The following is a 26,804-nucleotide window of genomic DNA, read 5'->3' as shown; positions in this document are numbered from 1 at the left end:
CACCCAATATAAGACCCTCCTCCTTGACACCCCAGAAATAAAACTAAGCATCTGTCAGACTTTAAATCCAGCCTCCTTAATACCAGACCCCCATACTTCCCCCGTAGAGCACCAATGCATGCAAGTTATAGATGAATTATACTCTTCTCGTCCCAACCTATCTGAGATACTAGTAACTGACCCAGAAGAAGAATGGTACAAGGATGTCAGTAGTTTCGTGGAAAGAGGAGAGAAGAAAGTGGGATACGCCACAGTGAGCCTAGAAGAAACCAGGGACGGGGGTCTCCTCCCTCAGTCACCTGAGCCCAGAAGGCTGAACTTTTCACCCTGACAAGGTGAAAAGTTCACCACTGCTCTCCACCTGGCCTCCCCTTCCCAATAAAGTCTTTTGCTTTGTCAGTATGTGTGTCTCATCTGCCAATTCATTACGGAGTGTTAGACAAGAGCCCATTCTTGGGCCCTGGAAGGGGTTCCCCTTCTGGTAACATAAGCTCTGAGGGCTTAGATACGTGGATATGTTCTTGCAGATGCTGCTGGTAACTAACTCTCCTTCTCCCTCCTTTTTGGCTTACATAGTCTCAGTTTTGTTTGGGCAGTGACATGCGCAAGGAAAGCAGACCCCCACACCCACAGATTCCGGAAATGGGATATGATTGATCAAAGACAAGTAAGCTGAGTGCTACCCATCTGCTTAGGAGTACACATGACCCAGTGCTGGCAAATAAGATGTAAGAGAAATTGTCCTGGGTTGCTACTGGGAAGGACTTTTCTCCCTGATATAAAGAGTGAGAAATCTTGCCTTTTCTTCTTACTTTGGATGGATTGCATAGCAAGTGATGCTTAGAGCTGAAGAAGCCCTCTTGCAACCAGGAAGCAACAAGCTAAATGATTAAAAATCACTACTGAAGATGGCAGAGTAGAGAGTTAAAAAAAGAGCCCAAGTTGTTAATGATACTATGTGACTGTACGTCACTTAGAATCACCTACTTCCAGATTACTTTGTGTGTATATAAGATTTCTTTTTCTCACTAAGCCAATGTTAGTTAATTATTATTGTACTTGCAAATTCAAGTATTCTATCTGATGATATATCATAACATGATGAGCAAAAAGACTTATGAAGAGGTTGCAGAAGTCATCAGTACAAGAAAAGTACTATTTTTACATCTTTGCACATAGCCATGATTCATCTCTTTCCACAACACAGTAGAAACACTTAGCAGAGATTCCCATGTTTTAAAATTATTGATGTGTGTGTCTCTCTTCCCTATTAGACTGTGATCCCCTAGAAGGTAAAGGCTATGTTCTCTTTATCTTGGAATCCCCTCCAGCCCTAATTTAATGCTTCGCATGTGCTAGCTCAGTAAGTGTTGAATTGAGCGAACTGAAGTTTCAAGTCTGTAGCTGAGTGATTTATGAAGAATGGGATAACGTGTGAGTTGCATGAAGTTCTCATGGAGATAAAAATGTTGGGAAGATTAAACATGTCTTCAAAAAACACTTTATGAAATGAATGTCAAGATATCTTTTTATAATAAGTTGGTCTTTGTACCATCACCATTTTCCCATAAACACTTGAATTATTAAGTTTAGGTAGAATAATCACACTAGAAAATCCTTGTAACTTTGCTTCAGTGATAAACATTTGGTATTCCTGATTAGTTCACTAAAATGGCTGTTTTATTTATTTTATTTGGATTGTGATTCTTTTTTCAATGCTGTCTACTACCTTAAAAGATCATGTGAAACTACTAGCTGCCCTCCATCTCTCTCACCTCAGCAACAGAAACATCACATCAAGTTTGGCTCACTTGCCCAGCAAGGACAGTCATGTGCACTGATAATGGAGTTAAAAATAACTCTCTGTTTCGAATTCAGGATGGGTAGGAGACCCATCAGCCTCCAAGGCCACAGCCTTTCAGAACTGTCAACTGCCACTCAAGCAACTTAACATAGCTGCGAGGCATTTCAATAGGAAATATGTTCCACACAGCCAGAATGATTCAAGAGTGTGCAAGACAGAAGGAAATCCATTTAGGGTGGCATAAACTCAAACGGTCTCCTTTGTTAAAGTTATGTGAACTCTCATTTAACATTATCATTTAATTGTACATAGAGCTCTAAGATGTCTTAGGAGGCTCTGTAGTCATGTAGCCCTTTGACTCTAGGCAGGTCAGTGTCTGCACCATCCACCACAGATTATTAGCTATTCAATTTCTAAAGGTTGCCAGACATGGGGATTTCACTGACATTGAACGGAACCTGACCTGGTGTTAATCAGCATTAGAGTAAAGCAGTTATTTCATCTGATCTGTTAATCACTGTGATATGAAATAAATGGTGTATCTATCTGAACTTGCCAAGGAGACATGAGCCATTTTAGACCAGCCTAAGAATAAAAATTTAAACTTCATTACTAGAAAAATTAACAATTCTGTGCACAACAGATTCCTAGACTTTATTCTCTTTTGACCATCAGTCTCATTCTAAATCCTTCTCAAGAAGACTCATTCCGGGACTTCCCTGGTGGCTCAGTGGTTAAGAATCTGCCTGCCAATGCAGGGGACACACGTTCAAGCCCTGGTCTGGGAAGACCCCACATGCCGCAGAGCAACTAAGCCCGTGTGCCACAACTACTGAGCCTGTGCTCTACAGCCTGCAAGCCACAGCTACTGAGCCTGCGTGCTGCAACTACTGAAGCCCACACGCCTAGAGCCTGTGCTCTGCAACAAGAGAAGCCACCACAATAAGAAGCCTGTGCACAGCAACGAAGAGTAGCCCCCACTCTCCACAACTAGAGAAAGCCCGCACGCAGCAACAAAGACCCAACACAGCCAAAAATAAATTAATTTAAAAAAAAAAGTCATTCCAACCCTAAGCCTGATGCCACCCATCCTTCCTACTCTTAGCAACTCTAGCAACATGAACCACAGTCATTTTTCAGGAGACTCTATTGACTTATTTTGTATACAAATAGTTGTATGTGTGCTGAAGTATGGCTTCTTGCTTTTACTGCAAGGTAAAGTCTATAGTTCTCATGTCTCAGAAAACTTTCCACTTTCATGTGGTCTCTTAACCAGATAAGGATAAATCTGAAAAAATATGCAAGGACTGTGCACACACTGCAATCTACAAAATGTAGCTGGGAGAAATGTTAAAAGATCTTTAAAGATGGTCTTTTTTTTTTAATTAGTCGAAAGCCTCAATATTGTTAAGATATTAGTTCTCTCCGAGGGCATTCTCAGATTTAATGCAATCTCAATCTAAATCCAAGAAGGAATTTTTGTAGAAATTGACAAGTGGATTCTAATATTTTTAAGGAAATTCAAAGGACAAAACATCTTTAAAAATGAACAAGAAGTTCTGGAGCATTAACACTTTTTTTTTTTTTTTTTTTTTTGCGGTACACCAGGCTCTCACTGCTGTGGCCTCTCTCGTTACGGAGCACAGGCTCAGCGGCCATGGCTCATGGGGGCAGCCGCTCCGCGGCATGTGGGATCTTCCCGGACCGGGGCACGAACCCGTGTCCCCTGCATCGGCAGGTGGACTCTCAACCACTGCACCACCAGGGAAGCCCAACACTATCTGATTTTAAGACTTATTCTGAAATGACAGTAATTTTGGAGTGTGGTGTTGCTATCAGTACCAACAATACATCAATGAAACAGAGCAGGGAATCCAGAAATAAATCCAGATATATTTGGACAACTGATTTTTGACAAGGTGCAGAGATAATCCAGGGGATAAAGAATTTTTTTTTAATAGTGAGGCAACAAATGCAGCTCTAGATGAAGAAGATGAACACAAAGAAGAAAGAACTTCAATCCACAGTTCACATCTTTTACAAAAAATTATTCAAAAATTTAGTAAGTTTGAAAACTAAAACAATGAAACTCCTAGAAGAAAACAAAGGAGAAAAATCTTTGTGACCAGAGTTAGGCAAAGATTTCTTAGATGACACTAAGATGATACTTAGATGAACACATACAAGGGAATAGTTGCTTCTGCTGGAGTGGTCCTGTGCAAGAAATGAAGGGAGCTGACTGCAGCATAAAGGGAGGAAGGGCTTCTAGCCAAAGGAGAAAGCAATGCAAAGTTAGGATGAGTGAGAGGGCATGAGTGCCCAGGGGTCAGACCAGAGTTTTGCACGTGTTGCTGACAGAGAAGTCAGGAAAGGTTAGAGCAAAATTGTGAATTCTCAGCTAAGAGACTGACTTTATTCTGTGGGCAGCGGTACATATAGAAGGATCTTAATCAGATGAGTGACATGATCAACTTTATGTTCTGGAGAGGGGACTTTGGTGGTGACAAGGTTAAAGACAGAATGTAAGGAAGAGACCAGTTAAGGGCAGTTTCCATGCTCCAGACCATGAGAGATGGCATGAGAGGTGGTGAGGGAGTGATCCAGGGCATTAACTAGGACAGAGCAAAGTTCACATCTGCCACACACATTTTGAAGGCAGAATGGAAGACTGACTGGTTATGAGGAATAATGGGGTGGGGTGGGGGAGGGGAGCACTTACTGAGCAAGTGAAGAGAAAACTAAGGTGTTTTATTTGTTTGCTTTGATTTTTTGGTAACTATACTGTTGGAGATTGGAGATACCACTAATTAATTTAGGAACAAGGATAAAGCAGGGATTTCTTTGTTACTGAGTTTTGGGAGACCTGTAAACCCCCTGAGGTTGTTGGGTCGAATAAGGTATAACAGAACCAGGCTTTACAGAAACCTCTAGGCTTCTGATTTCTGAGACTACAGAACACTTAATTTTATCACCAAAGTCAGCAGGGTCTAGTGTAAACGTGGCCCATTGTAGGAAAGGCACTCAAAGGGAAGAATCATCTAAGGCACCATTGAGAGAATGAAAGGCAAAATACAGACTGGAAGAAGAAATTTGCAATTCATCTGTCTGACCAAAGACTCACATCCAGGATAATCATGGTGTCATGGAGAGGGGAAGCATTTTTGGAGAGCAATTTACTTTACACTCACTCTATTTTGAGGAAGCATTTTTGAAGAGGGATTTACTTTATACTCACTATTTTGGGGAAGCATTTTTGGAGAGGGATTTACTTTATACTCACTCTATTTTGGGGAAGCATCTTTGGAAGCATTTTCATGTTGGGTCCCTTTTCACCTTTGATGTTTGTAAACCCATCTTGGTGTCACTGGATCAACAACTGCCTTGTGGCAACCTGGCTCACTCTACCTGCAGCACTGCTGGAGACCCCATGTTTGGTGTAAAAGTGATTATTAACGGGTGATGCATTTGTTCCTGGAGAAAGAACTGTTATTATCATGAATCATCCAACAAGAATGGACTGAATATTTCTGTGGAATTGTCTGATGAGACATAACTACCTCAGATTAGAAAAAATTTGCCTCAAAGCCAGTCTCAAAAGTATTCCTGGATTTGGTTGGGCCATGCAGGCTGCTGCCTATATCTTCACTCACAGGAAATGGAAGGATGACAACAGTCATTTTGAAGACATGATTGATTATTTTTGTGATATGCATGAACCACTTCAACTCTCATATTCCCAGAAGGGACCGATGTCACAGAAAATTGCACGGCTCGAAGTAATGAATTTGCTAAAACGAATGGACTTCAAAAATATGAAAATGTCTTACATCCAAGAACTACAGGCTTTACTTTAGTAGACTAAGAGAAGGTAAGAACCTAGACGCTGTCCATGACACCACGGTGGCATATCCTCATATCATTCCTCAGACAGAGAGGCAACTCCTCCTCAAGGATTTTCCCAAGGAAATCCACTTCCACGCCCACCGATACCCAGTAGACACCCTCCCCACGTCCAAGGAGGACCTCCAACTCTGGTACCACAAGTGGTGGGAGGAGAAAGAAGAGAGGCTGCACTCCTTCTACTGGGGGGAGAAGACTTTTTACTTTATGAGACAGACTGTAATTCCACCTTGCAAGTCTGAGCTCAGGATCCTTCTGGTCAAATTGCTCCCTATACTGTACTGGACCCTGTTCAGCCCTGCAGTGTGTCTGCTCGTCTGTTTGTACAGTCTTGTTCAGTGGTATTTTATAATCATCATTATCATCTTCGTGCCGCGGGAGAGAATATTTGGTGAACTGGAGATCACTGAACTTGCATGTTAACGTTTTTTAGACAAACAGCCACATTTAAATACAAAGAAAAATGAGTAAGATTGTTAAGGGTCACAGTCTAAAAACCTAGGGGATATTCTGTAAATGTTTACAAATGTCTAAGCCTTTGTAAAATGAGATGCATTTTTGCACAACTATGTCAAATATTTCTTACTACCATCATTATTTGTTAAAGATATTTTGCACTTCGTTTTGTGGAAAAATACTGCTACACACAATTTTTTTTTTAATCTCTGAATGTAATTTCAACACTGTGTAGCAGGGAGCGACCCCTGTGAAATAACTTAGGCCAGAGTATTAGTAAACAATCGTCAGGCTGTTAGCAGACAAGGTACACACAAGATTGTCTTCAAGGCCCAATCCTACTTCCTAACAAACTCCCCAGACTAGAGGCAGATTTGGGGCTCCTGGGCACTGGCCCAGATCAAGTGTTGGCACTTGCCCGCGGAGGTGAGGGCCCTTCCTCCTGGCTTCCTCTCGGCTCTTTCCCCACACTCCTTTCTATGCCAATCAAACCCTTGCATTCTTCCTTAAGACCTGAAATCAGAAACCCTTTGTCCTTAAGCTGAACAAACATTTTGATAGGAAGCCCTTAGTTATTCATAAAATCTTGGCATTTAATCTTGTGCTGACCTAGACGTCAGAAGACCACCAGTGCCCTCTACTCACCAGAAAATAAGACCTAGATGAGTCTCACAGAGCAAACACGGGCTCTCCACTCAGAAACCTTAGTTTGAATTTTTAATGCTAGGAATTCATACAGTTTAGTTCTTCTGCGTCTGCATAACCTCGCATGTTTAGTGCTGGTTTCGTCACAGCTTATCGGCAGGTGTCGCTTTTCTACACTAAAAACGGTGCTCATCAAGTCATTTACCATTTTAAAGGAAAGCGCAGAAGAACGTTCTGGTACTGCCATCAGAAACTCTCTTTTGAAGTTATGTCTTGGTTGACACAAAAAGGAAGGTTATTTATTTTCTAAATGTCCATGGGTGTTTAATTTCTGCCAATAAAACAACAACAATGCTTACACACAAGGCCCTATTGTTTAACCTAAATTATTCAACCGTTGTAGCTTTGACAAATTTTATTTATTTATTTTTTTTCGGTACGCGGGCCTCTCATTGTTGTGGCCTCTCCCGTTGCAGAGCACAGGCTCCGGACGCGCAGGCTCAGCGGCCATGGCTCACGGGCCCAGCCGCTCTGCGGCATGTGGGATCTTCCCGGACCGGGGCACAAACCCGTGTCCCCTGCATCGGCAGGCGGACTCTCAACCACTGCGCCACCAGGGAAGCCCGACAAATTTTATTCTTAAAACCAAAAGGGTCACGCAAAAGTGAATCCTTTTTTAATTATAGTGAGGGATCTCTCTCTTTTTTAGTCTCAGGTTTCCTCTTTCATTAGTAAAATTTAAACTCACTTTTGACCAATTGTTCACCTAAAAATTCGTATTTAGAGTCAATAGAAAATCCAACAAACCAATGGCACCAATCTCCTGAGGCAAAGAAACGTGTGGTCATTGTTTCCACTCCACTGGAGCCTACAACTATTTTTTTGTCATTATGGGAAGGCTGGTCTGAGCAGCAGAAAATATGGGGCAGCTACAAGTCTTTAGCAAACAGCAGATTAAGCAAACCTGTCAGCTTATTTCTACCTTGAAGCAGACTAAAACGCTGTTTCTTGCTTTGTGTACTCTTTTGGTGAGAGTGCCTTCTCATTAATTACAACTCACTTTTGCTGGACAGTGATTTCCCTCCTTCAGTGGACATGGCTTCGCTGTGAGCTGGACTTACCGAGCAGACTTCCAGAAAGTCCTGGTTCCCGCAGCACTCTGTTGGCACACCATTTTTACTGGAAGAGTACTAACTGGCTCAACTGAAACGCACCAATCTATACTTAACTCCTCCCCACAAAGCTGTTTTTAATCCTGCCAGGGGCTACTAATTAGTTATTATGCACATCTGCTCCAAACCCAGCTATTTAACTTACCTCGGTCTTAAGGCAGTTATTTTTAAACATTTTTTTCCTTAATAAAAGAGGTTTCTAATTTAGGTCTCTCTCAGACTTATTTTGGTTAGATTTGGAAACCAGAAATAGTTTAACAATCAGGATTGCATTTGTCCTGGGTCAGAGAGAAAAGCTGGGCTTTCTACCCCACAGGTGTTTGTAATGTAGCCCCTCCCCCCTCCCTCCAAATTCTCCTGGCTTTTTCATTCAAGGTTTGACTTTACTTGCATGTCCTCTTTAACCCTCTGAAACCTATAAAAGAACTCTTTTTTCCTTTTTAAAACGTTTTCTTTTGATCGTAAAAAATAGGCTTAAGATAAAATGCAAACTCTTTTTTACCTAACCAGAATTCATAAGCACTGAAACTGAGACATTGTACTTGCCCTTAGAGAAATAACTTCAAAAAGAGAAAATTTGCCTTTTTTTGTTTTTTGTTGTGGGTTTATTTTGTTTTCAATAAGCCTTCTTTTAAAATTGTAATTATTTGTGTTTTCCTACACAGCTTTTTCTTCTCTTATTTAAAAAAAATTTTAAAGAAATATGCAGTCTATGATTTGAAATCTAAAATTGATAACAAAGTGTCAAGTAGAGGTTAATGCAGCTTCAATATTGTGCTTGGCCTTAGGAGTGATCCCCCTCTTCACCTCCCACTCTTGTCACTCTGGACTCAGCAACTGCTTGTCCAGCTGCATCTTATTTTTTCCACTTTGGAAAACAGTTTGAAAGTTTCTAGAAAAAAAATACACCTACCATATTACCTAGCCATTCCACTCCTAAGTATTTATCAAAGAAAATTATATATTCATACAAAGACTTGTGCAAAAATGTTCATAGAAGCCTTATTTGTAAAAACCCTAAACTAGATATAATCCAAATGCTCATCAACAGAATAAGCAATCTGCAATGAAATATTACTCAGCAATACACACTATTGATAAATACAAAATTGTGAATGAATATCCCAATTATGCCATGCATAAGGAAACAGAAAAAAGATTATATATATGATTCCATTTATATAAAATGCAAATTAATTTATACAGATTGAAAGTAGATTAGTGGTTGCTTGGGGAGAAGGTAAGGATGGGCAGAAGGGAGGGATGGGTCACTGGGAAACTTTTGGGGTTGACTGATATGTTAACTACCTTCACCCTCGTGATGATTCCTTGCGTATACATATGTCAAAATAGCAAATTGCATACATGAATGTGTACAGTTTATTCTATGTAAATTAAACATTTACTATTATCAGTAAGATCATCACCAGTTTTATATGTGCAGTAAGTTAACTCTCCTAAGTTTCTACTCAAATATTTGAGTCAGCAGTGATGAGTAAATAAATAAGTGAATCCCAAATATGCTCCTTCCTGGTAGATTCCATTTGAGAGCAAAGAGCAGAGGGAAGAGTGCTAATGTAGAGTCTTGCCTTTGCAGGTACTAGTTATCCAGCTTTGGGAAAGACAACTGACATTTTTTAAGACCTAGTTTCTTCATCTCAGAAAGGACAGTAATGATATCTATTCTGGCATCAGCAGGTTTTTGGTGATGATCAAATTTGATAACTACATAAAAGCATGTTAGAAGCTGTGAAATACCACATAAACGTAAATAGTGAAAACCACAAAACCAATTTACCAGTGGATCAATGTAAGGAAATGCAGTATGGGCACATTAGAAAATGGATTTATTTTTTTCCATTACTATTTTCAAATAACTTTTGTCAAATCCTTTTCCTCTTTTCTGCATGTCATCTCTCAGATGCCTTAGATTTTTTAGACAGTCTCAGGAATTAATTTTTCCAAGTATAAAAATATTAGTTCAATCTAAGTAAAATGTTCACTCTCTCATTTGACTGAAAGCTTGCTCCTCTCTCACACCTCAGGCCTGGAGGGCTTGGAAGCCTGCAGAGGAAGTGAAACTGAGCAGGACCCTGTGGGGTTCCTGGGCACAAAAGTCTTTCTGTGTCCCCCATTTTCTTGTTAGCAGGAAAAAGGCTTTATTCAGCCTCCATGACCTTCCCTAAATTCCAAAGGGCAGGTTCAAACAGTTGCTAATCAGGGAAGGGAGGGGATGTAGAAACAAGGGAGGAGCAGTCAGGAAAAAAATTTAAAATGCAATAGTGCAGGCTTGGGGCAGAGTCCTGGTTTTCCCCAAGGGATATTCATAACGATATCTTTGAGCTGTTTTGCAGACACTGAACCACCCACCAGGTGGGAGAAGTTAACTGTATGCTGCCCACAAGCACGTAGACCCAGACCAGTTGTAACCAGAAGGTTGATGACGCTGACTCCCACTTACCTCACCCCCAACCAATCAGAAGAATGTCCCCCAGCTGATCATGCCCTCTTTGAACCATTACTATAACACTCCTCAACACCCCCTCCAAGTCGGGGACACACAGTTTTGAGGGCATTAGCCTGCTGTGGTCCCCTTTACCCGAGAAAGCGATAAAGCTGTTCTTTTCTACTTCACCCAAAACGCTGTCTCCAAGATCAATTTGGTACTGGCGTACAGAGGCCGGATTTCGCCGAAGAAGGACGGTGAAAGGTTAATGTTGCTCTGTATCATCTTTTCCACCTGCTTGTTCCCTGTCTCGTAACTCCACAATTGCAAGCACGGGTTGACCAATTCTAACTCGAATGGTGCTCTCTAAATTTGTCTTTGGCGTGCTCTCTGACATGCCCAAATGCTATTTTTTTCATGGAGTGATTTTGTGACTTCGTAGGAGATCCACTCACCTGTGACATCCCACAGTCGACTTTCTCCTCATAGGCGACTCCTCCCTCAGCTCCTGGCTTCTACTGAGTTGACGTCCACCATCCCTTAAAGCCTTGCATGTGGGGTTCCTTTTAGAAGGACTCAGTTCTAGCTCAGTTCTGCTGAGGCCACGACTGACTCTTGAAATACAAGCACCTCTGGCCGCCCGTGGTAGATGAGTGACTCGTTCCTACTGCAGACTTCGTGTTTCTTTTTACACGAGCAGCTCCAGCCAGACTTTGACTTTTAGAAGTTGTTTACATATGAGACATACACAGTGGTTGCGGCCACCCAATTTCAAAGGACACGTATCAAGTTCTCCAAGAGGTTCTTTTTTTTTTTTTTAAGAAATTTTTATGGCAGCCATCGCAGTAAGTCTCCGTGCTCTCCACCGGCTGCTTGAGTCCCACAGCTCGGATGCCAGGTGCCAGAGTGCTGGGAAGCACCGCACAGACAGGCTTCTTTGGCTTCAAACATCCCTGCAGGAATGCAGGGCAAAAGACGCGACGGCAGGGCAACTGCACCGGCTGCTCAGACCCCTCTACCCGGCCCAGGAGGCACTCCGCGCCACAGGAGGGCCGGCGGCAGCATCACCATCTTGCTGCCTCGGAGCCGCAGCCTTAAAGCTGCCGGGAAGGAGGAGCCGGAAGGGGCGGGGCGAGGGCCTCCAAGGGGTTCCCGTGAGCGCCGAGCAACTCGATTAAGGAAGGTGAGAAACCTGTCCTTTCTCTCAACAGGTGTAGAGCGAGAAAAAGGCAACCCTTTGACGGTCTTCGCAAAGAAGTTTCCCCGTGCATTCTTCCTCCTGATGTTCCTCAGCCTTCCTTTCGGTAGTCTTGAGGTGGTAAGAGCGCTGGTCTCTCTCATTGTTTTGGAAAGTGTGGGTTCTTTGACAGAGCTTGTTCTTAGTTTAGACAGAAATTTCCAAAAGGAAAAGGCTTTTTAACCTCCTATTAAAAAGACTAAAGTTTGATTAAAGAATAGAGAAGAAAAAAAAATGCAAGGAATGATCTGTTGAAAGTATGTTGATATAATTTTTAGGTCCTGGTAATGAAACAATACAACTATATGTCTTTTTATTATTTTTGCATTTTTTGAAAAAGAAAGCATGTCTTTGCATACTCTGATCATTTGTAAGCCAGAATAGTTTGTAAGGACTATTGAGAATGTGATGGTTTTCTCATCAAGAATATAAAATGGAAGGAAAGTAATGATTATGGGAAGAGATGCACTCATATAATTGCTAATTTGACTGGTGTGCTCGTCTTTAATTAAAAAAAAAAGGATAAATCCGTTGCTTTAATTTTCAGAATAAGCCTAGGCTGTGGAGTTCTTCTCTTCAAAGTTAAAATTATAATGATAATTTTGCTTACTCTGAGTATAGCTTTTCAAAAACCATGAAATTATGGGAGCAGATGTCAAAGTCGATAACCGTTATTGTAAGTAAGACTATTCATCTTTCCTATCCTTTTCATGTGCTATGACCAGAGAGTTTCCACGTGAGGGAATGTACCTATGATTGGAAAAATTATTTATATCCAATATCTCAAAATCATTAGTATATATACAAACAGAATAATCATTTAAAAATATTTATGTGTAAATACTTCAAAACGTAAGAGTTGTCCTGCCTTAGTTATACATAGTAAAAACAATACTTAAAATCACTTTATATATAATAGTTAAAATTTTGTCTGCTATTCTTCAAATCTGTTAATGTGAAAACTGACTTGTTTACTTTCTTCACTAGTCCTAGAAGAAATGTTTACAGCTTAGTTACTGAGAAACTCATTCTGTATTCTTAGGAGGCCACTTGTCAGACGAGTAATGCTAGGAGGATAAAACATATGCTGAAAAAAACTACACACAAACAGGATATTTGTTTTATTTTACTTTTGACGAGTAAAGTTACATGGTATTAACATCTAGTAGCTCTGACTCCATACAGGGAGTATTTTAATGTCTTCATATATAAAACAAAACAAAACTAAGAACCAAGCAGGATATTAAATACAAAGGGTGTTACATATGGTTGTAAATATTTTATATCTGGATTCAGAATTGGATCAAATACCCTAAAACTGCTTAGTTCCCTCATACTAAAAATGTGTCAGTAGTTTACATATTATTTTGATTGACTTGGGCAATGAACGGTTAGGTAAAATTTGACTCAATCACTCAATAATTTAAAATGCTTTCTAAAAAATTTAAAGAATTAGAAGCTTGAGAATTTATTTTTGGAAGGTTGTTAACAATAATTAAACGTGTATTTTAAAATAATTAGATTATTCATGTACGGACGTAATTCTTCACATTCCCCATGAAGCAGAATTGGGATTGCCTGCAATAGCTAAACCAAAATACTTAACCCTCTCGTTTTCATTTGTTCTATCTCCATCTTTTGCTTCTACTTTGATTGCCAATCTCCTCTTCCCTTCTACATTTTATTATAGATGTTAAAGTGCTTTTGCTCGCTTCTTATCTCTTCATCCGTTCAAAACCAATGAGGCATTTAGGTAATCTTTTTAAACTTGCTGATTTATAAGCTGATGACCCATTCATTTTAAGGAGTTTTAGCCAGTGCCTTAACTCTACCAACGCTTGGTCTTTTAAGCCTTTCTAATTGGAAATGTTGACATCTTCAAGCATAATGCAAGGTATTTTAACGGGCTGGCAGATCACTGAAATTATCCTAGAGCAATTAACAAGAATGTTTTAAAGATCAGGATGACGGTGATGTTAGGATTATCAAGGAGATATAAGGCAGAAAGGACTTGTTCCCAGATAATCTCTTCAGAAGTCAAAATTGAGACCAGCTGCATTCAGACTTTAATTGCCAGGATTTGGACATGAGATAACCTGTGTCAACTTGACTTAAGCACTTTTTCCAGGAAATTCTTACCCAGGAAAATAATGCTGTAAAATTACAAATAACTTCAGAAAATTCCTAAGAACCAGTTTGTCCAGGCAAATAATTGTCTTACCTAAGCAAACAGATAATTTATCAAATAAAAATTTAATTAAACTACTGAGACGAAACCCAAAGCCTTATAAATATCTTTATCTGATCTTGCTCTTCTGAGATCCTATTAAGGCTGTCAAGATGTTGTTCACCCAGCAATAACTTTAATAAACTTTGCTTTGCTTGATCAAAATGTTATTTTGATGGTCTTTTCAAGGGAGTAGACAGTTGGCAAATCTTAAGTTCTGCTTCTGGAGGGGATTGTTGTTATTTTATTCTAAGCTGACTTGCTGCACAGATGACCCATACAATATCCACTGTCCACTGTCTGCCATCCTCCCTATCCTCAGAGGGACACTGTGGGTCTCTTCTGTGTTCCAGTGCCACAGGGGAGATATTCTGTTTGTAAAACTATGTACAATTTAGTTTTTATTATCATACTCTCACCAGAAACTGTGATTTCTACCATCTTGGAACACTTTCTTATCTCTGATCGCTACTTCTAGAAACTACATTTCTGATAGAATTGTCTAAATTTAGGTAATTTAATTAATTTTAGCACAAGACTTTGGGAGTAGATAACAACTGAGGTGTCTGAATGCAAAGATTCCAAGATTCTTTGCATCTAGCTTGTTCTTGGATTGTGTTCTCTTTATGACTAGGCAAGACAACAGGACTCCAGTATCTGCCATTCCACTAATTATCATAGTTGATTTGCCTGACACATCCTTTTTTCTTCTCAGAAGAGCTACATGGAATTTTACTGAATGTCAGAGTTTGTTTAAAAGTATAACCTTCTTTAAGTAGTGATCTATCACAGTTACTGGATTTCAAAGAGCAGAACAGTAAGTATGAACTCCAGATTAGCAGTCTGTGAATACAATGCATTTATTCATTTACTTTATACTCTGAGGTCTTAATAAGATTATGATGAGGAGACTTTCCATTCCAGATGACTTCTAATAAAAATAATTTAGAAAGTTATCATTATTAATGTGACCTAAACACCAGTAAAGAATGGATAGACTTAAATAAAAACTTTGTCAGCTGCACTCAGGATGACCAAAAATTTCATGAAGTCATTGGGCTTTAATGTATTAAGTTCTGAATTTTGGTTGATAAACACATGTATGATACTTTCCAGAAATGAAAATGGATTGTAGAATACGGCAAATTGGGTTTTAAGACGGTATAAGTAAAATATTTACAGATTTTATTTTCTAAAATGTAAAGTGTTTGTATAAAAGATACTTACATAATACTTAAACATTTAATAAAACTGATTAAATTACAAGCTAGGTCAACATGTATAACTTATTTTAGGGAAAATAATTAACATCATGATATATAATAAATCCTACAGATAACAATACGAACATTCAAATGTAAAATAGGCAAAATAATTACATTTGAAACTACATAAATTGAAATATAATGGTCAATAATGATATGAAAACATTCCATTTTGCTAACAGTCAAATAAATAAAAATTAAAATACCAATAAGATATAACTTTTCGGCTGTCACTTTGGTAAAATCTTTTAAAAGTCTGATTGTAGCCAATATGAAGGCTCATACACAGCTAATAGAAGTCTCAACTGATGCCACTTTCTAAAAAAGAACAATTTGGCAATGTATATCAAGTATCCTTAAATGTATACCTAAATATATATCAAGTAAGCTATCCTTAAAGATATTCACACTAACACATAAGTATGCAATGCTATAGAATCAGGATTTTGAAGCACAGTAATTGCACAATAAAATGACACAAAATATTTACCCATAGAAATTTGATTTTTTAAAAAATGGATCATCCATACAATGGATTACCTGCAGCCATTAAAATAATGGCATAAATCTACATATACTGACACTAAGATATGTTCACAATTTATTGTAAATAAAAGTGCATGCTACAAAACACAGTATGTAATCTCAAATTGAGAAAATTAAAGGTATAAGGAGGTAAGGAGTTAAGATATGGAGATAGGTAGTCCCCTGAAGACTAACCATCTAGTTTAACAATGGTTGTTTCTGCAAAGTGAAATTGTAAGAACAAGGTGGGAGGGGTTCATTTTCTGTTTTAAATACTTCTTTATTATTTAAATGAGCCTATTTTATAGGTTTTATATCAAAAGAGAAACTTCCGTATTAAGAATAAACTAGGGGCTTCCCGAGTGGCACAGTGGTTGAGAATCTGCCTGCCAATGCAGGGGACATGGGTTCAACCCCTGTTCTGGGAAGATCCCATATGCCGTGGAGCAACTAGGCCCGTGAGCCACAACTACTGAGGCTGCGCGTCTGGAGCTTGTGCTCCGCAACAAGAGAGGCCGCGACAGTGAGAGGCCCGAGCACCACGATGAAGAGTGGCCCCCGCTCGACACAGCTAGACAAAGCCCTCGCACAGAAACGAAGACCCAACACAGCCATAAGTAAATAAATAATTTTTTTTTTTTTAAAAAAAAGAAACTAATTTTGGAATCCCTCTCTGGCTATTATCCAATTTATAGTGCTACTTCTATATGCTTTACCTGTTATTCTTTGTCTGAAAATTGCCATTCCTACATACCCCAGTCATTCAGGTATTTTTCCAGTACTGCTTCTTTGAAAAGGCAAGTAGGATTACTTACCACTTTACCTGGTAACTTCTAAGACCTGAACCTTTGCTGTTGAATCCCCCAAGATGGTAATGTAGAAAGTGTAAACAGGGCAATATCAGCTCTCCAGATACCTACTTTGCACAGTTAACAATGGTGCTGAATTGACCCTGGAGAAAAAGTCTTTATAAAATACTATACACTATTGTATATCAGGGAAGCTCATGGGTGCTTATCATTCCTTCTTAGATTTATGAGACTTTGAGACTTTGGGTGGTGGTCACCCACTTCGGGTGGTTAAATGCTGTTCCTGGCAATTGCCACCTGACAATGCAACCACCACCAGTATTAGGTATAATGACCCACCAGGGTACTATCCTTAGCACTTCCATGTTTTACCAAGCAAGCAAAATGGCATAAGCCCTTCTGCATTTACAGAAGATGGCTGAGTTCTCATGGTCAGACATCCAACAGGTTTGAGTTCAATTCCCAACTCTTCCACGTAACAGCTCTGTGGATTGAGACAAGCTATGAAGCCTCTCAGGCTCTGCACCCAATCTGTAAAATTGTAGTAATAGTAGTACCTACATCATAGAGTTATTGTAATAATTAAATAACACATGCAAAGTAGTTATCACAGTGACTACACATAGAAACACTCAAAATATTGGATCTTATTGTTTATATACAGTAATAAGATATACATATTAGTATGATGGGGCTTAAAGTATGCTTATGAAATTTTAGTGTTCACATAAATCCATAAAAATCTTCTTAAAATTCAGATTATTATTCACCAGGTCTAGGAAGGACCTGAGAGTCACTGAGTATCAAAGCATTAAGGGACACTGACAACCAGCTAACTATAAAGACTAAAGTCTGAAAATAGTGTCTGAAATCCCACACTTAAGTATTTCTTTAGGTTGATTAATTGGATCCAGGAAGGCTAAATTAGGTTTTACCAAAGATGGAGGACATTTTACCATGGAGTCTCATGAATGAATTAGCATTAGAGTTCATCAGATTAGCTTGTATTCACTAAAACCTGGTCCTAAGAGAATGAGACACACAAAAACTGCATGTTTACATTGCAATATGAAAAAAGAGGCAAAGATCTAGAACACAGAGATGTGTCTGGGTAGAGGGGCTAGCTGGGGTCTTTGTGGCAAATGACATCAGAGTCTGCAGAGTCTGTAAATGGGATTATCTAAAGGAGAGGGGAGCACTATTAGAAACTAGAAGGGTGTTGGAGATGAATTCCCATCCTTGACAGTTCAGCACAGAGAGAGCCCTGAACATGTGAGTATTATATAAATACTGGGAATTAAAAAGATAAATATCATTCTGGTGGCATTTGGTCTTAAAGACAATTGTACAATTTTGTTTCTTTTAAAAGGGTTTGGAATATGAAATTATTCTTTAAAAATAATTCTTTGGTTCAAAAATACTGAATTTAATAGAATTGTTGATTGATTTATTTCCATGCTGGAAAAACCTAATTGCCTACACTAATGAAAACTAAACAATGTAAGTAATTAATAGCACTATTCAAGTTGTTTAATAGTGTTTTATTTCTCAAAAGTCTTATGTCTACAGGCAGCTTCAATGCAGTTTTTCAAAACCAAGTTTAGATCCATCATGTACTGTTACCCTCAAAAACCCAGTTTAGTAGATACTGTGATTCTCTGGAATATTCAGCATCAGCCCCAGTCAAGGGCAGTTCTACTCCGGTTGTTGTGACATTCCAAGGAAAGTAAAAGGAGAAGAGCAATGTCCACTTTCTGGTTTTTGCCTGTGTTACATGCTTCCGATTAAGGGGGTATTGCACAGTAATTACAAAGATGTTAAATAATCTCATTGTCTTTCAGAGAAGGCCTGTCAATATTCGTTTGAAACAGAGCTATGCCTGTGCCATACAGTGCGGCCAAAAAAAAGAAAAAAGAAACAGAATAATGAATTAAAAGCTAGCTGAGGGATAAAGAAAATGTTAGAGGTAATGATCATTTTTAATGAATAAAGGGGAGCTATCAAGTGGGATGCTAAAGAAATTGTGTGAGACCTCTCACAATAACCATCTCTGACATTAATCACCCGAAAACGAAAGTAAACATATGTTAATTAAATCTGCAGATAGTACTAAATAAAGTTCATTGTTAACTCTGATGAAGGATAGTGTTTTTGTAAAAAGGGCTCTCTCAGTTGGAAATAAGATAATAAAATGCCTGAGATATGATTCCCAAACAATCCATATTTATCAGGATATTAGCATTTGTAATGTAAAAAACAACTACCTTTTCTTTTTTCTTTCTTCTTCTGCTTTTTTTTTCTTCTCTCAATTTTTCATTATGCAGTGCTTGTTATGGACAAAATTGAAAATATACATAATTAAAAAGAACAAAAATTAATAGCTACTATTAACATTTTGTTCTGTGTTTCCAGATAATTTTCCCTTATGTATATAACACATTCACTACCATGTTTGCAAATGGATTGGTTTCTCTAATTTTTAATTTTTAATAGCAATCTATTTCTCCATTTTCAGGAATATGGCTGCCTGCTGCTTCAGCTGATCAAGCACAGGCTTTTACATGGAAACTGCTCATCATGGAAGCTGGATCTCTTATTTTGGTTATGTCCATAGCTATTCCAGTAGCTGGCTGAACTCTGAAAAAAGTCAGGCAGGTGGAGCAGAGAGAGTGCAAGGGAATTTTTAACCAGTAAAAGCAAGGTGACCACATTTTCAATTATGTTACTTTAGCTGTAAATACATATTAATATAACCAGAAAACTCAACAATCACATTTGAGTCATACAGGTACTTTATAAGAAAGAACAACTATTTTAAATCTTATTTCACCATTTTAAAAATTATTATTTTATTTATTAAGTGGTAAAATACACATAAAATATTTTACCATTTTAACCATTTTCAAGTGTTCAGCTCGGTTCCTTTCAGTACATATACACTGTTGTGCAGCCATCGCCACCATCCATCCCCGGAACTCAGTTTATCTTGCAAATCTGAAACTCTTTACAATAACGCCCCATTCTCCTCCCTTCAGTCCCTAGTGACCACCATTTCATTTCCTGTCTCTATGAGTCTGACTACTTTAGGTACCGCATGTAAATGGGATCATATATTATTTCTCCTTTTGTGACTGGTTTATTTCACCTAGCATAATGTCTTCAAGGTTCATCCATGTTGTAGCATTTGTCAGAATTTCCTTCCTTTTGGAGGCTGAGTAATATTTCTTTGTCTGTATAGACCACAGTTTGTTTATCCATTCATCCGCTCATGGACATTTAAGTTGCTTTCACCTTTCAGCTATTGTGACTAATGCTGCTTTGAATATAGGTCTAGTCCCTGCTTTCAATTCTTCTGAATATATGCCCAGAAGTAGAATTGCTGGATAATATGGTAATTCTGTTTTTAATTTTTTGATGGATTGCTATACCATTTTCCAAAGTAGATGTACCATTTTATATTCATGCTACCAGTGCTCAAGAGTTCCAATTTCCTTTCCCACACTTATTTTCTATTTTTATAGTAGCCATCTCAATGGGTGAAACTTTATTTCACTTACATTTGACAATGTATTTTAACTGAGTTATAATTAACATACAATATTAGTTTCAGGTGTACAGCATAGTGATTTGATATATTGGTATATTATGAAATGATCAATGCAATAAAAACAGTTACCATCCATCACCATACAAAGCTGTTACAGTACTATTGACTACATTCCCTACGTGTACATTACATCCCCTGATTTACGTATTTTAGAGCTGGAAGTTTGTACCTCTTAATCCACTTCACCTATTCATCCATTCCTCCATCCCCTTTCCTCTGGTAACCACCAGTCTCTATCTATGAATCTGTTTCTCTTTTGTTTTGTTCCTTTGTTGTGTCTTTTAGATACCACATATAAGTGAAGTCATATGGTATATGCTTTTCTCTCTCTAACTTATTTCAGTTAGCATAATACCCTTTAGCTCCATCTATGTTGCCTCAAATGGCAAGATTTCATTCCTTTTTTCTGATTGAGTAATATTCTGTTGGTGAGCATCCTTATGACCATTTCTTTGAACTCTTTATCAGGTAAATTACTTATCTCTGTTTCTTTAGGGGTTTTTATCCCCCCCCCAGGGATTAATTTTTTCCTTTCATCTGGAGCATATTCCTCTGTCTCCTTATTTTGTTTGACTTTCATTTTTTGTTGCTATGAATTAGGCAAATCAGCTGTCTCTCCTGGTCTTGAAAGAGTTGTCTTGTGTGGGAGTGTCGCCTGTGTAGATTGCTCGTGCCTGGGGCTTTGGCAGGCCAGCTGGAGCCAGAACAAGCATGGTCCAGGAGGAGTCCCTGCAGGACTCAAACAATGGCTCTTGCCAGCACCCCTGACTCCCGAGACAGCTCCAGCAGTTCCCTGCCTGTTTGGCAGGAGCTCTAAGGTTAGTAAATGGATTTCCTTCCCTTAGAGTCTAGGTGCCCTTTAAACTTCTGGAGTTTTGTTTTTTATTTTTTCTGCTGTGTCCCAGAGCAGGAGACTCTGCCCTTGGGACCCTCAGTAATATCCCTCCCTATTGCAATTCACTGCATTGGGGGTGGAGTTCCCCTGGATACTGTGTCTCCATCTTCCTTACCCATTTCTCTTGGTCTTTCACGTGCAGTAGCTGTTCAATCAACCCTCAAGTCTTCAAGAGAAATTGCTCTATATGTAGGTATAGATTCAGTGTGTCCATGGTAGGAGGTAAGCTCAGAGTCTTCCTACTCTGCCGTCTTAGACCACTCTTGACAGTGTTTTTAATGTAAGCTTGAAAAAGCATGGCTATTAGACATGTTAGTTTTTGTTTCCATTTCAGGGAAGGACAACTGTTATTGATAAAATAATAATTTGGTAGATTATTTTTGTTAATTGAAGTTACTAATTACTATTCATTGAAAGAGAGAAGTAGATTTCCATTTCCCTACAAATATATTATGGAAAGCTTTCTTCCTAATTCTTTATATTGTCCATTAGAATATTATATTTGATTTAGAAGAACACTACATTTTTGCAGAGACAAAAAGGAATTTGTAAATGATAAAGTAGTGCAAACGTACATATGGCAACTCACCATTGCTTCCATACTGACCTGGTGTTCTCAACTTTCGAGTTGGCCAAATATATCATAGATATTTCTGTTAGCAATTAGAAGCATGAAATTTTATGATTAAATATTTTGTCTTTAAAGAAAAATAATTCATAGAAAATTTTAAATACTGGAAATAACCTTTATTTGTTACATGTCCTACTTTTACTCACTGCCAAACAGAAGCAAATAGAATGTAAGCAAAAGAAGTAAATAATACACCAGAAAATAAAACAACAATAAGCTTGATGAAATCTATTTTGTTTCTCTCTATTATTGCATAACGATACATAAGCACAACTGTCTCCCAATCGCTTGAGCATCCCTTTCTCTTCAAGGCCCTTCATAATAAGCCTATACGCTAGTGCAGGTATTGACTGCATACTACAGAACAAAGGAATAAAGAGAATGCTGAGCTCATACATTTACCTAGTATACATATCATTCAAAATTATATCAATTCTTAGGGAGAAGTAGCACAGTGTGACATTATTAGATGGCCAAACACATAAAATCTCTCACTTATTTCAGTGATTGTGAGCCATTCCAACAGACACTTGACTTCTGCTCCTTACCTAAAATTGATGTTTGGCTTGATTTACTTAATTTACTAGTCTTTAATCCTAAGCTCTCAAAGTCTCATAGTCTCCTAGTTCTTTCTGAAATGGAACCAACATATGTGGAGCATGTGGGATTTGTGAATAATGCACTTCGTTGGGCCAACAGCCTCAATGCCAGCCTCATTGTTCCAAGTAGTGGTTTGTTCCTTAATGAAGATTCCACAATGCAATTGCTGTAGAAAAATAATCATTCCTTTAGGACAGATGGCAAAGTGGCAAGATGGGGAAATGGTCCATATAATTCTGACTCTCAATCCTGAGTCTGATGAAGGATAAGAGTTTGAGTACTCCAGGAGGTGTATTTGTACAGCTCTGAATCACCCACTTATTGCTGAGCAATTCATTCTCTCTTCCTTAAATAATGCAAACTTTGCCTATGGGGCTGAAAAAGTAAATGACAATGTTTATCCTTTAACTAATTAAATACTTTGAGTAATGCCAAAGCATGGTTATGTTTTTCCCTCTGTGTGTGTGTGTTCTAAATTCTGAAATACAAGGGGAAGAAATAAAAATGGAAGTCCAGATAAGTATATTTTTAAAATTAAAACATAAATGACTCAACCATCTGTATATTTTTGATTAAATGTGAATAGCTCTGTTTTCTGACTTTCGCATTTGTTGCTGTAGCTGTAGATCCATATGCAAATATCATGTATGCATCTACTGCCACAATATGCCTCTCTGGGACTATTAGCATATGGACACATATCTTAATTGAATAATGAAAGTCTTTGGTACATTGCATCAATAAAACTAATACTTAATTGACCTATTATTCTATTACTTACTATTATCAATCCTTTTTTGGTTCAATCCTCTACTAGAATATATAATACTATTGAAATTTTTCTTGACATAACATTTAAACCTCACCTAACCAAGCATTAGTGAAATTAATGATTGATTATATCAGGAATTTTTAAGCCAAGCTCAGTAAAGGCTTGTGAAGATTTTACATAAAAATTTGTGAATGCGAATACACTTTTCTTCTAAGTGATGTTATTTGAATAAAGCACCTAAATGCTGTATATGGCTATGAGACTTTACATTGCCTAGCCCCTACATAACTCTTTATCCTCAACTTGTATAAGTTGTCCCCCTCCCCACCCACATTTATTGTTCCTTAAACTTGTCTTCCCGGCCTGCAAATATAAAGTCCGCTCCTATGCCCCAAATTTATAATTATTTACCCTTAGTTCACAATTCAAAATCAACTGTCATTCTCTATGAATTTTTCCATAACCCTAAAAATGTGATTTGTTTCCCCTGTTTGATATTCCCATGACATTACGTGACTTCCCTTCAAAGCACTTATTATAGTTAAAGTTAGACTCATGGTTGGTTATTTGATTAATAGCTCTTCCCTCCTTTGGACCCAGAGTTCTACGAAGGCAGATAAAACAATTTTTTCTTGCCCATCATATAGTCCCCAATACCTTTCAAGGAGGCAATAAATATTCTTTCAATAAATGAGTGAATAATGAACCAGTGTTGATAAATGTTATGAGGAGAATCAGTATTTTCTATAATATTTAAAATAAAATAATAACACTAATAATTTTTATAGAGTAATTAAGTCCCAACTCCCAGGATTTTCTTTTCTCTATCCAAGGTGTCAGGTTGTATTTTACAAACCTGCATAAAAGAAAAAAAAAGGTAAAAAAAAAAAAAAAAAAAAGGCCTACTGGAGAATATGCTGTATGTAAATAGGAAATTAATCTCAATTTGTTGAGGGCTATTTAACTACTAGGAATGATCATTTAATGAACTTGGGGGTTCCTTAAATAGCACTTTCTTTATTCTATGCTTTCTATAATGAACTGGAAAAAGTCTGCAAGGGAAAGTAGGTGACTCTTGCAAACCCAGCTGTAATCTGGACCATCCTGATGGCAGTGAATTATTCTCTTGCTAAAGCATTTTATCACCACTGCTGAAAATATGTTTCTGACTAGGATGAACTATCTCCTTTTGCTCCAGTTTCCCCCAAAATGCTCAAATTAAACTGAGTACATATTTCCAATTACAAGTAAATTCTAGTGTTATAATTTGCCTGCTACGCTAAAGGATCTTAGTAACTAAAATTAATGAGCTGGAAATGCTGCTGCAGCTTGGCCTGTGAAGGGGTTGTTGAGGGGCTATGGATACAGGTGCTGGTAGCGAACAGCAGCCTGGCCCATTTCTAGGTGGGAAATATTTGTGAACACATGAGTTAGCTGCTCAGCATGAAAATTTCCTGAAAAGTATCGGTCTCATGCTATAATAGTTTCCTACTGTGGGCTTCCAACTTTCAATACCTAGAGAATTTGTGAAAAAATGATGATTCTCAGCCCCATATTCAAATATTCTGATTTGGTTGCCTTCACAAACATCTCAGATCATTCTGATACCAATCAGTGTTCTATGGACTACAGTTCTGGGCACACTGGCCTCCTCAGCAACCTGTGATTGACTCCTGTTGGACTCTCTAGTCCTGTTGACACTAGTCACTCACCCAGCTTCGCTTCCAACCTACTTTCTAGTTCCAGAGAGTGCTAACCTTAACACTGAGGCTGTTTGATAACTTTTGCCTTTTTCATACATTTTCCTCTTCTTTTTCTTTTATATTTATTTATTTTTGGCTGCATCTGGTCTTAGTTGCGGCACGCAGGATCTTTCATTGTGGCGCACGAGCTCCAGAGCACATGGACTCTGTAGTTGCAGCACACAGGCTCTCTAGTTGTGGCATGCAGGCTCAGTAGTTGTGGCACGCGGGCTTAGTTGCCACACGGCATGTGGGATCTTAGTTCCCCAACCAGGGATTGAACACGTGTCCCCTGCATTGGAAGGCAGATTCTTAACCACTAGACCACCAGGGAAGTCCCCATTTCCCTCTTCTTTGACTGACCTTAACCACCTTCGCCGTATTGAGGTCCAATTTTCCAGACATATAACCATGAACCTTTTCTTACTGATATTTTGAGTGAAGAATCGGATACTGCTCTACCTCTGATCATCAGGAGTTAACAGGTGATGAGAAATCTAAGGCTAAAGTCTCCTCTGTCAGTTCTTGGGCAAATGTCATTTTATCATCATAGCAATAGCATTTGTTGAATATCCTCTAAGCTTCTAACTTTAATATACAAGAGTTTCACTCTACTGACCTGCCCTTAAAGAGCTTCAATAAAGCTTATTCCTCTTAATGGTGTGTGATAAGATTGCACTGGAATGGAATTGGCATAATCAGAAAGAAGGAGCCAAGAGGAACAAATGTTCAGAGCAGAATAGATACAATTAATAAATATCTTCAAACTAGAAACATTAAATTTTCTAAAGTCCTTGTCATTAATAAGAATACTATCATTCATAACATTACTGTTGGTTTATATAACAAGTATTCTCCAAAGAGCTCAAAATAAAGTAAATGTACTGAAGATAACTGTTCAGTTTTGTGAATTGACTCTCCAAATAAGTTATTAATATGCGTGAGAAAAAAATAACCTATAGGCCTAATTAGTCTAGCTTCCAGAGCTCTTTAAAATATGTCTAGGCATCATGCAAATGTTTGGTGAGAGAATTCGCTGGCAATATACATGCAGTATATTAGCTGGTATATACATTTATGGGAGGTCAGTTTCAAAGAATAGCACTGATGTCTTTCCTGAAACATCAGGAGATTCATTATTTTAAAAAGATCTCTTTATGGCTGTTCTTGATTGTCACCCTTGAGTTTCGTAAAACTCTGTTCACCCTTTATTTCTTTTTTAAAGATCGTCCGCATTCATTCTATTGGTTTAACAAATGCTCTGAACTGAGCATTTATGTTTAACCTCCTTGCCTAATAGAAAATACAACAGTGAGAGATTGGCATATCTCAAAATGCTCTTACTTAAAAAAAAAAAGAAAGAAAGAAAGAAATCTCAGAGTTGTAACTGCCAATAAGGATGATGTGGGTCCCTCAGGAGGCAGCATGGTAAAACAATAAGACTGAGGGGCTTGGGAGAAATGCAAGATGAAGTACAAGGTTGTTAATTATAGCAATGGTTGTAATAGCAATGACTGGGAACAATCTAAATGCCTAATAACAGTGGACTGGTTAACAAATTATGATACATCCATGTAAAAGAAGACTAGGTAGCCATAATAAAAAACAAGTTTTTTTCCTAAGCTGATATTGAAAATTAATAACTTTTTTAAAAAAAGCAAGTTGTAGAGGAACATATATTACGTGATAGTTTGTGTTTTAAAAGAAACAATTATGTATGCACATATATACATTTTTGCTTATTAATGCTTATAATTTTTCTTTTAGGACACATCCGAAACTGTTAACATTGATTACTAACATTTAGAAATTGAACGATGTGATTATAAAACATTTTCAAAAAATAAGCAAATACAGTTTTAAATCATTAGTTACGTTATAAAGGATATGGACACCAGACTTTTTCCTGGGTTTGAAGCTTGGCTCCACTGCTTGTAGGCTATGTGAATTTGAGAAGTTTCACTTTGTGACTCAGAGTCCTTGACTACACAGTGGGACTAAAATAGTGCTTATTCCACATCCTCTGGGAAGGACTAAATGAGATAGTACCTTGAAAGCATTGTCTGACACA

The 26,804-nt window shown here is 38.0% G+C and overlaps 1 pseudogene; it reads left to right on the top strand.

The window, feature by feature from the left end:
* Window positions 1-118: 118 nt before the first annotated feature.
* LOC132521545 (lysocardiolipin acyltransferase 1-like) lies at window positions 119-10,967 on the top strand (annotated as a pseudogene).
* The last annotated feature ends 15,837 nt before the right edge of the window (window positions 10,968-26,804 follow it).

The sequence above is a fragment of the Lagenorhynchus albirostris genome, chromosome 6, assembly GCF_949774975.1.
Source record: "Lagenorhynchus albirostris chromosome 6, mLagAlb1.1, whole genome shotgun sequence".
NCBI lineage: Eukaryota > Metazoa > Chordata > Mammalia > Artiodactyla > Delphinidae > Lagenorhynchus > Lagenorhynchus albirostris.
The sequence above is the reverse complement of the archived record's forward strand: the minus strand, read 5'-3'. Positions and strand labels throughout refer to the sequence as shown.